The sequence below is a fragment of the Heloderma suspectum genome, chromosome 14, assembly GCF_057233095.1.
Source record: "Heloderma suspectum isolate Gila_16-S chromosome 14, 16-S_ref, whole genome shotgun sequence".
NCBI classification, from domain to species: domain Eukaryota; kingdom Metazoa; phylum Chordata; class Lepidosauria; order Squamata; family Helodermatidae; genus Heloderma; species Heloderma suspectum.
Window position 1 is genome coordinate 19,448,676 of NC_139471.1, and position 13,798 is coordinate 19,462,473.

The window sequence follows — 13,798 nt, forward strand, 5'->3', positions numbered from 1 at the left end:
GCTAAATAATCAATTCCATTGTCATCACTTTGCATATGAACAAAACAGAACTTCCCTGACTGAAACTCAACTGGTTATGCTCTCAAACCTGCAGCTGGGCCAGTTCCGGGGGATTTATTTCTCATGGTAATTTCAGGAGAGGAGGAAAATCCTGCGACCTTGCACGGTAGAACAGAGGTCGACGTCAGATGTAGCAGCCCAGAGGAGAACAATGCACCAGCCAGCAAGGGCAGATGCCAAAGATGTGGAAAGCCTGGCCTTTGCAATTCAGTCCTGGCTGAGAGCACCTCAGAGCTGGAGCTTTCTGGAAGCTAAGCCACGTTCATAGTGGTTCCACATGGACTCAAGGCCTGACTGGAGTCCACTGGGAAAAGAGCCTTCAGTGTGGTGGCCCCCTTCCTATGAAATTCCCTGTTTGGGGAGGTCAGGCAGGGGTCAACATTCTGTGGCTTCTGCTGCCTCCTGAAGACATTGTTATTTCAGGAGGCCTTCCTTGAGTGACCAGCTGTGGTTTATCAAAACTCAGTTTTAACAGAATTCTGTTTCATTTGAAAATATTATTTTAACAAGGTGTTTTAATTCTTTAATTCTATCTGCTGTTCACCACTCTGAAATCTTTGGATGCAGAGCGGTATACGAATATTGTAAATAAATAAATAATCTGCAGCACTCAGGCCTATGAGCATCTTTTAGCCCTTTGCCTTGCTCCAGCCCTGTTGCACCATTGACCACTGCTGGTCCTCGGCTGACTTGTGCCCAGGGCCAGTGCTGGGGGTAAGCATGGTTGGGCACCTGCCAACACCCACACTCCAGCCAGAGGGGCACCAGCGACCCCTGTACCCCCCTGTCCCTGCTGCTCCAATTCTTTGCTCTGTCTCCTGGTTCATCTGCCCTCTTTGAGCATGCAAGCAGTGACCAGAGCGGGGAGATAGAGGCAGCAGGGGTGTCCCTTTCCCTCTGGGCAACTGGGTCAATTGTGCCCAGGGGTAGAGGGCAAGTGAGCCTCAGAGGTGACCGCACCAGGGAGGAGGCAGGCCTACAGTGCAGCCTGGCCTCCTCTCCACTCTCCAGTATCACCTGAGTTTCCACTCGTCCTGCAAATCCAGACACTCTACCTGGAACCCGCTTCTACCTCTCTCTTGGGAGTACTGCCTGAAACTTGAACATCCATGAAGCTTGAACACCCTGCCTCAAGAGGAAGATTAGGAACATAGGAAGTGGCCTTACACAAAGTCAGACCCTTGATCCATCTAGCCCAGTACTGTTGACGCTGACTGGCAGCAGCAGTTCTGCTGGGTTTCAGGCAGGAGTTTCTCCAGCCCTACCTGGAGATGTTGGGGATCAAACCTGGGACCCTCTGCAAAGCAAGGGCCCTGCCACTGAGCTATGGCCCCTCTCAGAAGTAGGAGGAAGTTGCTTATACCATTTTTCCATCTAGATCATTATTGCCTACACTGACTGGCAGCAGCTCTCCAAGGTTTCAGGCAGGGGTCTTTCCCATCCCAACTGGAGAAGCCAGGGATCAAACCCGGGACCTTCTGCCTGCAAAGCATGCATGTGCTCTACCACTAAGCTATGGCAGACTGTGTCTTCTAATGTTGTCTTCTGCCATGCCCTGCTGGGAGCCAATCCTGCAAAGGCTTAAACCTGCAAGTCTCCAGGCACCTCCTGGAAAGATGACCCATGCCATCAGAGTGTGACACATGCTTAGCATTGCCAGGTCTCCAGACTTGACCAGAGGTTTCAGGGGTTTGGCCTCCTTTTATGTCTGCAGGAGGAAAGACTAAAAATTAAGGGTGAGGACCTACAATCAAGTGGAGGTTACTTTCTGCTTGATCTGATGAAGCCTCTTGTTATCTGACGTCACATTTATCAGGATCCAGCCTGAACCCCAGGCCTACCCAGACCCTGGCCACATCACTACCACCACCAGACTTTGTCCCTTGAGTCAAAGGGCACCACCCTTTAGCTGAACAACATCTCAGGACAAGGGGCCAGAACAGAAGAAGGGTTGGCTATTATTTGTTTGGCCTCATTTTGCTCTTAGCTGCATCCCCCAGGTCCTTCGGGCATCTCTCCTTTGACCTATCCGATCCAATCCCCTACACCCATTAGGCTCCATCTCATCCCACCAGGGTTTCATGACCCCCCTCGATGTTGAACCTGGCTCCCTGTGCTGCCCCAAGTAAGACATGGATGAGGAGGAGATGCCGCCTACCCCCTCGGGGGGGGACTTTCAGCCCCTCTTTCTGTGCCCTACAGGCCTGAGGATGTGACCCTTCCAACTTCCTTGGATTCCGGAGGGCAAGTCTCCAGTAACATGTTCATTCCCTCTGCTTCATAGAAGTCAGTGGTTCCAGAACCAGATGAGGGTCCCTTTAAAAAGCACAGCTGGCTCATCCAAACAGGTGGGACCAACTTGTATATCTCTGGGGAAGGAGTTTCAACTTGTTAACATGGGCCTTCCCAGCCTTTATATGGCTTCAGCTCCTTGCTGAGACAACATCCCTTGATTGTCTGCAGTGACAGAAGAGCTACTGCCAGCAGGGCTCACTGGGAGCTTTCCATGGTCCTGATTTCTGTGACAACCCATCTCCATGTACTTAATGGGTATCTACCTGACTGGGATAAACTTTATCCAACCAGAAGAGACCTGACCTGAATTTACCTGGCTAGAAGAGATTGTGGGGCCTGTATGTGGGGCCTCCAGGGCTTGAGGCTCACAGGGGAAGCAGTAGCCAGCTTACATAGCTAAAGCGGCTACCACTTCCCCTGTGAGTCCCAAGCTGTGGAAGTACAGGATATGATCCCTACCCTACCACCACTTAGCTGAGTAAAGTCTTAGGGTGAAGGGCCAGAAAACTTTCTGCTAAGCTTGAGAGGCTTTGAAATTGCACAGAGAGAGAGAGACAGTGAGAGAGAGAACCAGGCTATTCTCCTGAGTAGCCAAATATCATCCTTTGCCTGCGCGAGGCATCACTAGGCTCTGCCCAACCCCGTCCGATTCTACCCCTGATCTGCCAGGCCCCACCCTTTCACAATGAGCCTCAGGGTGGCTAGGCAATCCCACACACACGCTGTTCCCCTGGCATGGTTGTGCCATGTCACAAAGCAACTATATAACCCAAAAAGGACAAGGTCAGTTTCTGTACAAATACTCCAAGTGCAAGAGACCTCCACAACTGCACCAGACCAGTCAATTGCAACATTTATAGTGATTCATGGTACAATTATGCCAATTGATTTTGCAAAACAACAAAACAGTCAGTCAAAATTTCAAAACAATATCAGTTCTGCTCATCAGTCTACAGAACCCCGGTGTGTTTTCATTTTGAGTCTATGAAGTCTTCGGGCATCTCTACACCAGCCTAAAATCCTGTATTTAAACAGGGCTTTCTGCTTCCGTTTTAAATGCAGGATCACAACGACTCCCTTTTTCCACCGCTTCCTTTCCCCCCTGCCCTTCCCCCTCCTTCTCCCCATATCTGAGTCTTCCATATTTTTCATTGATCTCACTCCTCTTCTTGCCACTCTAATGCTTTTCACAGAGGGAACTCAAGCGGAACACAACGGGGTAATTTGATAGCTCATTATCTGCAGACTATTTAAAAACGTAACAAAGGGCATTTAGTGCAAGAGATATGTAAGGAGTCATGTAAAGAGAAGGAGCAACCTCAATCGGAGGATAAAAGCCCCATGTGAAGAAAGCCTTTGTCAGGTACTCCTGCAGACATAACATGTTCAGTCACAAACTGCAGTAACTAATAATGCTGATGAATAATGATTTCACTTCCTGAGTAGACAAATTCTTTCAGTGGTCTGCTGGTTGATGGAAGCAAAATAGGCTCCTTTATTTATTGGTTTAGAGTGAGGCAATCCCTCTGATTCTTTCCAGCTCACCCTTCCCAGAATGTGTACATACTCTCACGGACCAGTCACCAAACAGAGAGTAGGCGCTGCCCCAGCTCTGCCACAGAGCAAAGACTAGTGCTCAGCCTGCAAGGGGCAACAGCCATGGGAGCCGAAATAGGCTCATATCACGACAAACTGTGGAGAAGCGTCTCGCGTAGTTTCATGTACGCTCCGTCTTCAGCTTTTGCCTTTTTGCTCCCTACCCAGAGTGAAACTGATATGGTCAACTGAAGTCTCGTCAGTTTCAGCTCCTGCCCAACCCATGACCACATCTGCCCACCATGCACGATGCAAAGATGCTCCCCACAAATGCTCGAGGGCGCATCATCATACAGGACAGCCCTCCTATCTGCTTTAAAGCCTGCCCTCTTCTTTGGTGGACTGGAGAGGGCTTTATTTTGCCTTTGAACTGGGACTTGTCAATGCTAAAATGTGAGAGGAATGTACCATGAAATGATTAAGTCACCTTCTCCAACTTGCTGCCCTCCAGATGTTTTGGACTACAACTCTCAGCATTCCTGTTCACTAGCCATTCTGGCTGAGGCTGATGGGAGGTGGAATCCCAGACAGCTGGAGGACACCAGGTTGGGAAAAGCTGAATTCAGTCTCTAGGTAAGTGCTAACATTCAGTTCTTCCCACAGCACACTGCACAGAGCAGAGATGCAATGCAGTTCCTGCCCAGCTGGGGTGGCTCAAAGTGAGCTCTAGACATATAAAAGGCAATTGGGGTGGGGAAGGAATTTCCCGCCCCTTCTCTTTGGCTCTCGTCTGTACCATGGAGAGGCTGTCATTATAAACACTGCCTCTGAATTTCTTCAGAAGGGCTGGCTGCCTGGATTTTAAGTTTTGGTTTAGGAACAACTGTAATTGTAAATCATATTTTATAGTCCCTGTGCTAAGAGCTAAGATGGCTAAGAGGCCATCCGAGTGGAATTGTCCCTTTGCACACTGAGAACTAATTTCAAATTATTCTCCATTTCCCCTCAGGCCTCACTCATGTTGGAAAATGTCTGCAACTGCAACTTTCTCCTTCTAATGCATTTTTTTCCTGTGCTGCTTGCCTCGGTCCTGCTCTGTAAACTGGTGATACTATAGCTTACCCCCCTCCCCCAAAAGCAGCAGCAACAGAAATGCACTGCACCATTAAAAGCACTACAGTAATTAATATCAGTGTTCCCCAATCTGGTGCCCTCCTGACATTTTGGACTACAATTCCCAGGATTCCTGACCATTGGCCATACTGGCTGAGGCTGATGGGAACTGAAGTCCAAAACTTCTATAGGTGATGATTGGTTTATATATTCTGGGAAACATAGAAAGAAAAACATAAATATTAATCCATGTCTCTGTCTCATCTCCACCATCCACTCGGTTCAGCTGACAAAGTAGTCTCTTTACCTACAAGAGCTCATGCCACAATAAATGTTTCCTTATTTATTTAATATATACCCTAGCTGCCTTTCAAGACTGCAGCCTTCCCAAGGTGGCTTGCAATACATGACACGCAATTCTATATCAGTATAACAAGTTCAGAAAACCATACATTAATTTTAAAACCAATTTGAAAAACGAACCAGTAACAAAAGCAACATATAATTGCAGGGCGGGGACCATTCAAGCAAAAGCCAAAGAAAAACCATCTTAACAACAAGAACAGAATGGAGCTAGATGTATATCTCTGGGGAAGGAGTTTCATTGGGCAGGGGCCACCAGCGAGAAGACCTTATCTCTAGTGAACATCAACCTTATAGATCTTAACAGCGGGCTAGCGAATAGGGCATCCAAGGATGGGCTTATAAATGATCTAAAGGCTGTTAGTCTTGAAGGTAGAGCAAGACTCTTTATGGGTTTTGCTACCCTACATTCTATAGTTTTCAAAGGGAATTCTTAAGATGGAAAAGTCTTATCTGAAATGTAAGCCTTTATTTAAGCCTTTAAGGGTGCAATCTTATGCATGTTTAGGCTGGGGAATGCTGGGAGTTGTAGGCCTTTCCTCTGTCTAAACATGCATAAGATTGCACCCTAAGCCTTTATTTATCAAAGCCCTATGAGGAGAGACTGAAAGAACTGGACATGTTTAGCCTTGAGAAGAGAAGACTGAGGGGAGATAGGATAGTGCTCTTCAAGTGGTTGAAAGGTTGTCACGGAGAGGAAGGCCAGGATCTCTTCTCCATCATCCCAGAATGCAGGACACGGAATCATGGGCTCAAGTGACAGGAAGCCAGATTCTGGCTGAACATCAGGAAAACTTCCTGACTGTTAGAGCAAGGCGACAATGGAACCCATTCCCTAGGGAGGTGGTGGGCTCTCCCACACTGGAGGCATTCAAGACGAAGCTGGACAGCCACTTGTCAGGGATGCTCTGACTTGGATTCCTGCATTGAGCAGGGGGTTGGACTCGATGGTCTTACAGGCCCCTTGCAGCCCTACTATTCTATGATTCTATGAAGCTGGACAGCCACCTGTCAGGGATGCTCTGACTTGGATTCCTGCACTGAGCAGGGGGTTGGACTCGATGGTCTTGTAGGCCCTTTCCAACCCAACTATTCTATGACTCTATGATCTTTTGCATTTGTTTCAACCACGAAATCAGCCATAGCTTCGGTAAATTGTCCACGCTGGCTGTCTAACTGCAAATGGCAGACACCAGGGAGTGGCATCTCTGGGTGCCCTCTCCAAGTGAGTTAGCAATGATAAGCAGGGCCAGCCCTCCCATGAAGCAAGAAGAACCGCCTGCCTCAGGCGGTAGAGTGGGAGAGGCGGCAAATTGTGTGCTCGCCTCCTCAGCAGGAGGACCTGCCACCACTGCGTGCCGCCCTCCCACCCCTCCACTGCTGCCGTGCCTCCCACCATCTTCCCTACCGCATTGCTGCTGTCGCCTCTGCCCACTCTGGATCCTGTACCACAGGCAGTCTTCAGGGACACCCCTCCCACAATGCCTCGCTCTGAGGAAGAACCCCTTGAGCCAGGCATTTGGGCCTGGCCAAGACTCTCACCAGCCGCACTGGCAGCTTTTCTGGCCAATGCAGCTCTTCAGACAGCGGCACGAGGGTGGGAGATTTTATTTGTTTGTTTGTTTGTTTATTACATTTCTATACCACCAATAGCCGAAGCTCTTTGGGCAGTTTGTAAGAATTAAAACCACAGAGTACAGAATAAAAACACTATAAAATATAAAGGTTTAAAATTACAGTGTAAAAATACAGCCAGATTGAAACCCAGCAGCAATGCAGACGTATAAAATAAAGTAACAGATTTAAAATAGCAGTTAAAAGACTATAATGCTGAAATGCCTGGGAAAACAAAAAGCTCTTCACTGGGCAGCTGAAAGAGTGCGGCATGGGCACTAGGCAAACCCTTAAGGAGCTCATTCCACAGCCAGGGTGCCACAGCAGAAAAGGCCCACCTCACTCCCTTTGGGGCTCATGGAGAAGGACCTCTGAGGATGATCTTAGGGTCTGGGCAGGCACACGTGGGAGGAGGCGATCCTTCAGATAACCTGGCCCCAAGCCATTAGGGGCTTTGAATGTTAATACCAGCACTTTGAATTGGGCCTGGAAATTGGGAGATTTTATTTATTGATGCATTACATTTCTATACCGCCAGATGAAGCTGTCTGGGCAGTTCACAAAAACAAAAACCACCAAGTACAGAATAAAAACAGTATAAAATAAAAAGCTTAAAACTACAGTACAAGAATGCAACCAGAATAAAACCTACCAGCAATGCAGAGATTTAAAATAGAGTAATAGATTTAAAACGGCAAACTTAAAAGACTATAATGCGAAAATTCCTGGGAAAATAAAAAGGTCTTCACCTGGCACCCGAAAGAAAGAGTACAGCATAGGCGTCAGGCACACCTCTCTAGGGAACTCATTCCAGAGCCAGGGTGCCACAACAGAAAAGCCGCTCTTCCTGGTAGCCACCCGCCTCACTTCTTTCGGCAGGGGATCCCAGGGAAGGAGCCCTGAAGATGATCTTAGCGTGCCAAAGAGGTGAGTGGGCTGGGCTGGTGTGGGAGGGAAAGAGATGCAGTGAGCATGCAGAGGGAGAGGGGAGACAGATGTGGTGGCGGTCAGTGGGGAGACAGAAGCTGCCATGGTGGGGGGGGGAGACGGACTCAGCGGTGAGAGCAGTGGTGACACACCACCTTTTGCTTGTGCTGGTGATAGGGGCACAGAAAAGGAGGGGCGGCCTTGCTTTGCCCTCTCCCCCTGGGTGGAGGTCAGGACAGGCCCCATCAGAAAGGGCAGGTGAATGCAAAGCAGCAAGGAGAAAGAGGCGGGTTTGCTCAGGGAAGTTCCCCTTCACGACATAAATTCATGCAGGATTTGCGGACCAGCATCCACGAGTGCTGGGTGCTCTTTCGGGAGAGGTGTCATAACCAGCGAGGCTAATACTTGAAAAGTGATTCTTTTGTGGCTTAAAATGTAAACAACAAGAGTGCGTTCAGGGACAGCGACTCCAAAACATGTATAGAATCTGTGACGAATAATGTAAAACAGCCTGCGTGTGTTGAGGTTTTTGTTGTTATAGAATTGTTACCTTGTATTTCTTAAATAAAAGACTTTGAAATGGGGGGGAAACCTCATGGAGGGAGGCCACTGGGGGCATCTTGTCAAAGAGCCCCCCCAAAAAAAATAAACAGAAGCCAGCACCAGCATGAGATCCATGATCCCATCATCCCAGACCATTGGCCATGCTGGCTGAGGCTTACGGGAGTTGTAGTCAAAAACATTTACAGGGCACCAGGTTACCTACATTCAGAGGTTACCTACTACTGTTCCGTAGGATGGTGATGATGCTGCAGGCATTGCAACAGGGACATGCAACTTGGGGCCCTTCTAACGTTTTGGTCTGCGACTACCATCAGCCCCAGCCAGCATAGCCAGGGGTGCAGAATGATGGGAGTTGTAGGCCCAAACAGCTGGAAAGCCACAAATGGCACCCCACTGCATTACAAAGTGAGTGGTACCTCCATGCTCATGCAGTGGCCAAAACAGTATCGATGGAGGGTCTGCAGACGTGCTTGTTGGTTGGCATGTGTCTTATTGCATACTGGATATTTTACGATTAGATCATTTTGATCCATTCCATGCATTGGCTATTTCTTGTAGCACTGTGGATTACTTTTTTATGTCAATGTAATTTGTTGCCATGATCCACAGCCTATGCACAGTAATCAGGAATGCTTTCACCGATCAGTCGAGCACACCACGTAATGCTTGCAGTCCTGGTGCTTTGACTATATTACATTTGTGAGAGCCAACGCTGTGTTTTCTGTTACTCAACTTCACCTCTGGCCCATCTGTAAAGTGGAAACTTTATCCTTCACTGCCTAACCACGTGGGAGAAGTAAAATGGTTGCAAAGTTCCTTTGAGATCCTCATTAGAAAACTGCTATCGTATAAATATAAAGCACTCTCTTTTCTTTCTTTCTTTCTTTCTTTCTTTCTTTCTTTCTTTTTTTTAAACCAGCTGGATGAGTTATGATTACTATTCATTTCGGTGCAATCTCACCCTTGTTTCACACTTCCTTCCAATTCCCACAAACTCCCAGTATTTTTTTTTTCTCAGTAAATCTCTCTCCCACACCCCACACCCCAATACACATACACATCAATCCAGGCCAAGTGAAGAACTGTTGGAGAATTCTTGGAGAAAGACAGCAGAAAACAGCGCTGATTCACTACAGATGTCACTGCCCAAATTCTGAATGAAGACCGGCCGGCTTTGCCAAGCAGTAAATGAAGTCATGCAGATAATTCTGCTTTGCATGCAGCTGTTATCATAGCTGGAGTTCTTTTCTGTGGCATCCCCGTCTCCCCAGGCCTTGGGAGCAAACTGCCGGCTCTCTTTTAGCACAGGAAGTGGCAAGGAAACGTCCTCAAACTCTGGGGTGGGGAGGTCTGGGGGAGGGAAGAGAACTTATCTTGCAAAAGCAACTCAAATATCAGCCCTTAATGTCCCTTTCCCTTTCAGAAAGCCAAGGTGAAGATCGGTAGCATCTCTGGCTCCAGAGGACCACAGAATGCTTATCTAAGATGTCAGCTGTATTCCCAAAGGGTGGTGAGGACGAAGCACCTCACACATTAACTGAGGTGTGCTACTTACACCATAGCTGTGCTGGCTTCCAATAAATCTCCAGGCCCAATTTTAAGTGTTGGCTTTGACTTTTAAAGCCCTAAGTCAGGGGTGGGCAGCTTGTGACTCTCAAGATGTTTTGGCCTACAACTCCCATGATCCTTCACCATAGGCTATGCTGGCTAGGGCTGATGGGAGTTGTAGGCCAAAAAACATCTGGAGAGCCACAATTTGCCCACCCCTCACCTAAATGTCTGGAGCCAGGATACCTCAAGGACTAACCTCTTCCCACAAGAGCCTACCTATTCACTTAGACAGCATCTTCTGGGGCTCTGCTTTGTACCTCCTGCCACTCAAGGTTCAGTGGACAGGGTATTTTCACTGGTGGCACCTCAATTGCAGAACTCTCTTCCTAGGGAGACCCGCTTGGCTCCCTTGGGCTCCTTCACAAATGGAATTCAGGCCACAGGTTGAGACTCTGCCATTCCAGAGGGCAATTAGGGACAGGAGTTGATCAGTCATAGTTTTACCCTGCCTGGCTTTTTACCACTGTAGCTTTTACCATTTATTTATTGCTTGCTTGCTTGCATTTCTATTCCACCTTTTTTTCCCTCTTGCAAGGAACCCAAGGCGGCATACATTATCCCCCTCCTCTCCATTTTATCTTCACAGCAGCAACCCTGTGAGGCAGGTTGGGCTGAGAGTCTGTGACGGGCCCAAAGTCACCCAGTGAGCTTCCATGGCCAAGTGGGGACGAGAACCTGGGTCTCTCAGCTCCCAGTCCAACACTCTCACCACTACACCACACTGGCTTTAGACATTCTGTTATGGGTTTTTGTTTGTTTGTTTGTTTGTTTTGCATATTGTTTTATATTGTCATCAAACTGCCTTGTGGGTCCTAATGAATCAAAAGGTGGGATATAAACATTTTGAGAAGAAGACAAAGATGACGAAGACGATGAAGACGACGAAGACGCATTTATATCTACCCTTCCTCCAAGTTGCCCAAAAGTAGGCATGTGCTCAGAGAACCCTGGTCCTTAATTCTTAGTGTGTCCCCACCTGGCTGAGCTATTTTGCACCTGGCTCTGGTTCATGGACCTCAGGTTTCCAGTGAAGATGTCCATGACCTGCCCCAGGTGGTGGAGCCAGAGGCACAGCTATAGCCAGAGCAAGAGTTGAGTCTTGGTTAGGAAGCTAGACATGCATTGACTCATAAGGGAGCTGTTAACCCAGCAAAGGACCAGAGGAGATTTATAGCCTTATAAACTCCCTGCCAGCCCTTCCCCTTCCTGGTCCTCAGCTGGATCATTGCTTGCAGCTGCATGTTCTCCTTCTTCCCAAGTAGACCCTTCATCCCGAAAGGACACCAGGCAGTAGAACCTTCTGGCAGGCAAACAGGTGCTTTGACAGCAACTCCAGGCTTCCCACCGGTCTATTGTCACTTCTGGTCTTGGGGGATGGCATGAAGGCCAACAATTAGGGATCAAGGCAAAGCTCAGGTTGGGCTTGAAGGGGTTATTGGATTTCCCAGCTGAAGCATCCCTGAGATGGGGCTCTTCAGGTTATGGATCCAGGTAGTACCAGCCAGAATGCCATGGGGTTGATGCACTTCATGATCCAGAAGAGACCTATGAATCAGGCATCTAATTTCTGAGATGGTTCCTTGCTGCAGAGCTACAGAATGGGCTGCCAGTCATGATTCTTGCCCTTTGACGGAGTTTCTAGTCAACGGTTTTTGTCTGCAGCATCCTTGTATGCTTGCTTCAGTTCAGTTGGCCCTACAGCATGGCATGAATGGCACAAAGTTCTTGGAGGATGTTTTTCTGCAGCATGACGGAATGACCACGGATGGGGAAACATGAGGGTGATCACCACAATTGGCATAGGATATGGTTTGTCGTGTTGAAGAATGAGATGTGTTGTTGTAGACAAACTCAGCCAAAGGTTGGAGGGGCTTCCGGCCATCCTGTGGATAATTGACGTAACACTGTAGGTGGTCAGTAGGAGATAAATGTTGCCCCCCTGCAGGAGGCCTTGGAGGGCATGGCAAGTACAGGAGGTGAATTGAGTTCCTTGGTCAGATACAAGATGTCTAGGGAGGTCATGTCATCAGAAAAGCTACTGCTGAAACAGTCTTGCCTCTTGGGGTACTGGAGCAAGGGCTAAAGTGTCCCATCGTGGTCCACCATAACTAGAATTACTGTGCAAAGACCTGACTGAGAAGGTTGGTAATGAAGTCTAGGGACCCTGCTGTCAGGGTGGACACTGAGCCCATAGAATCCCAGAGTAGTTCTGATTCTGAGGAAGAGGAGTCGCTCCTGGGAGAGGAGCGCGCTCCTCTTTCCCAGGGCCAGCAGCTGACGGAGATTCCTCCCACCGGCATTCCTAGCTTAGATAGCAGTCCTGGGAGTGACAGAGCGCGGGAAGCAGACTTGCTGGACGCGCGACGCCGACGCAAAGAGTGGCGCCAAATGGAGGGCGTGGAAAGGAGGCGTAGTGCCCAGTTGGCGTGCAAACAACGGCTGCGCCCAGAGGATCCAAGAGAAAAGGGGAGGGACTCTCCCTAGTCCTTAAGTTCAGGGGTCTGCCAGTGATTCTCCTAATAAAGCTTTGAAAAGAATCCATTTGTCTGTGTCTGGACTTGGCTACTGGATTAGACTGAGAGAGGCCTCCAAGGAGCCCTTGACACCTGCTCAGGGACCTGGTGGAGTGGGCAGTAGAGCAGAAGGCTTGACTTTTATGAGGGGAGGTTCTTAGCTCACCAGCATGTTTCACAGACTGCTAATACATCTGTCCTAAATCAGGGCTGCCAAAAATCTCAGGTAATAATCAAGGTCATAGTGGCCAGTGGACTTTGAGTCATGACATAACTGTAAGAGCTTGGGACGTAGAGGTCCTACAGGGATGTAAATCTGGCCCTGGTGATATAAGAGCCCTTGGCATTTGATAAAAGCAGGAATCTGAGTCAATTCATCAGCTAAATAATCAATTACATCAGCATCACTTTGCATATGAACAAAACAGAACTTCCCTGACTCTGAAACTCAACTGGTTATGCTCTCAAACCTGCAGCTGGGCCAGTTCCGGGGGATTTATTTCTCATGGTAATTTCAGGAGAGGAGGAAAATCCTGCGACCTTGCAGGCTAGAACAGAGGTCGACGTCAGATGTAGCAATCCAGAGAACAACACACCAGCCAGCAAGGGCAGATGCCAATGATGTGGAAAGCCTGGCCTTTGCAATTCAGTCCTAGCTGAGGGCATCTCAAAGCTGGAACTTCCTGGAAGCTAAGCCATATTCATGGTGGTTCCACATGGGCTCAAGGCCTGACTGGAGTCCACCGGGAAAAGAGCCTTCAGCGTGGTGGCCCCCTTCCTATGGAATTCCCTGTTTGGGGAGGTCAGGCAGGGGTCAACGTTCTGTTGCTTCTGGTGCCTCCTGAAGGCATTGTTATTTCAGGAGGCCTTCCCTGAGTGACCGGCTACGGTTTATCAAAATTTGGTTTTATCAGAACTCTGTTTCTTTTAAAAAAATATTATTTTAATACAGTGTTTTAATTCTTTAATTCTATCTGCTGTTCACCACTCTGAAATCTTTGGATGAGGAGCGGTATACAAATATTGTAAATAAATAAATGTAATTGTTGCTGGATGTGCTCAGATAAGGAGGATCTCTTCCAAAGTTCTTCCAAAATTTTCAGGGTGGAGGGTTGTCGCAGAGGTTCAGCGTCTTTGGCATGCGCGTATTCTGCTTCCAGGATAATGCATCGGCACGTCAGTTCTGAAAGCTGGGGTTACAG

General features: G+C 48.2%; 1 protein-coding gene across 1 annotated transcript in view; it reads right to left on the reverse strand.

Annotated features, from left to right (window-relative positions):
• The window catches only part of LOC146335737 (uncharacterized), a 352,825-nt gene that overhangs the window by 299,148 nt on the left and 39,879 nt on the right, over positions 1-13,798 (reverse strand). The window lies entirely within an intron of this gene.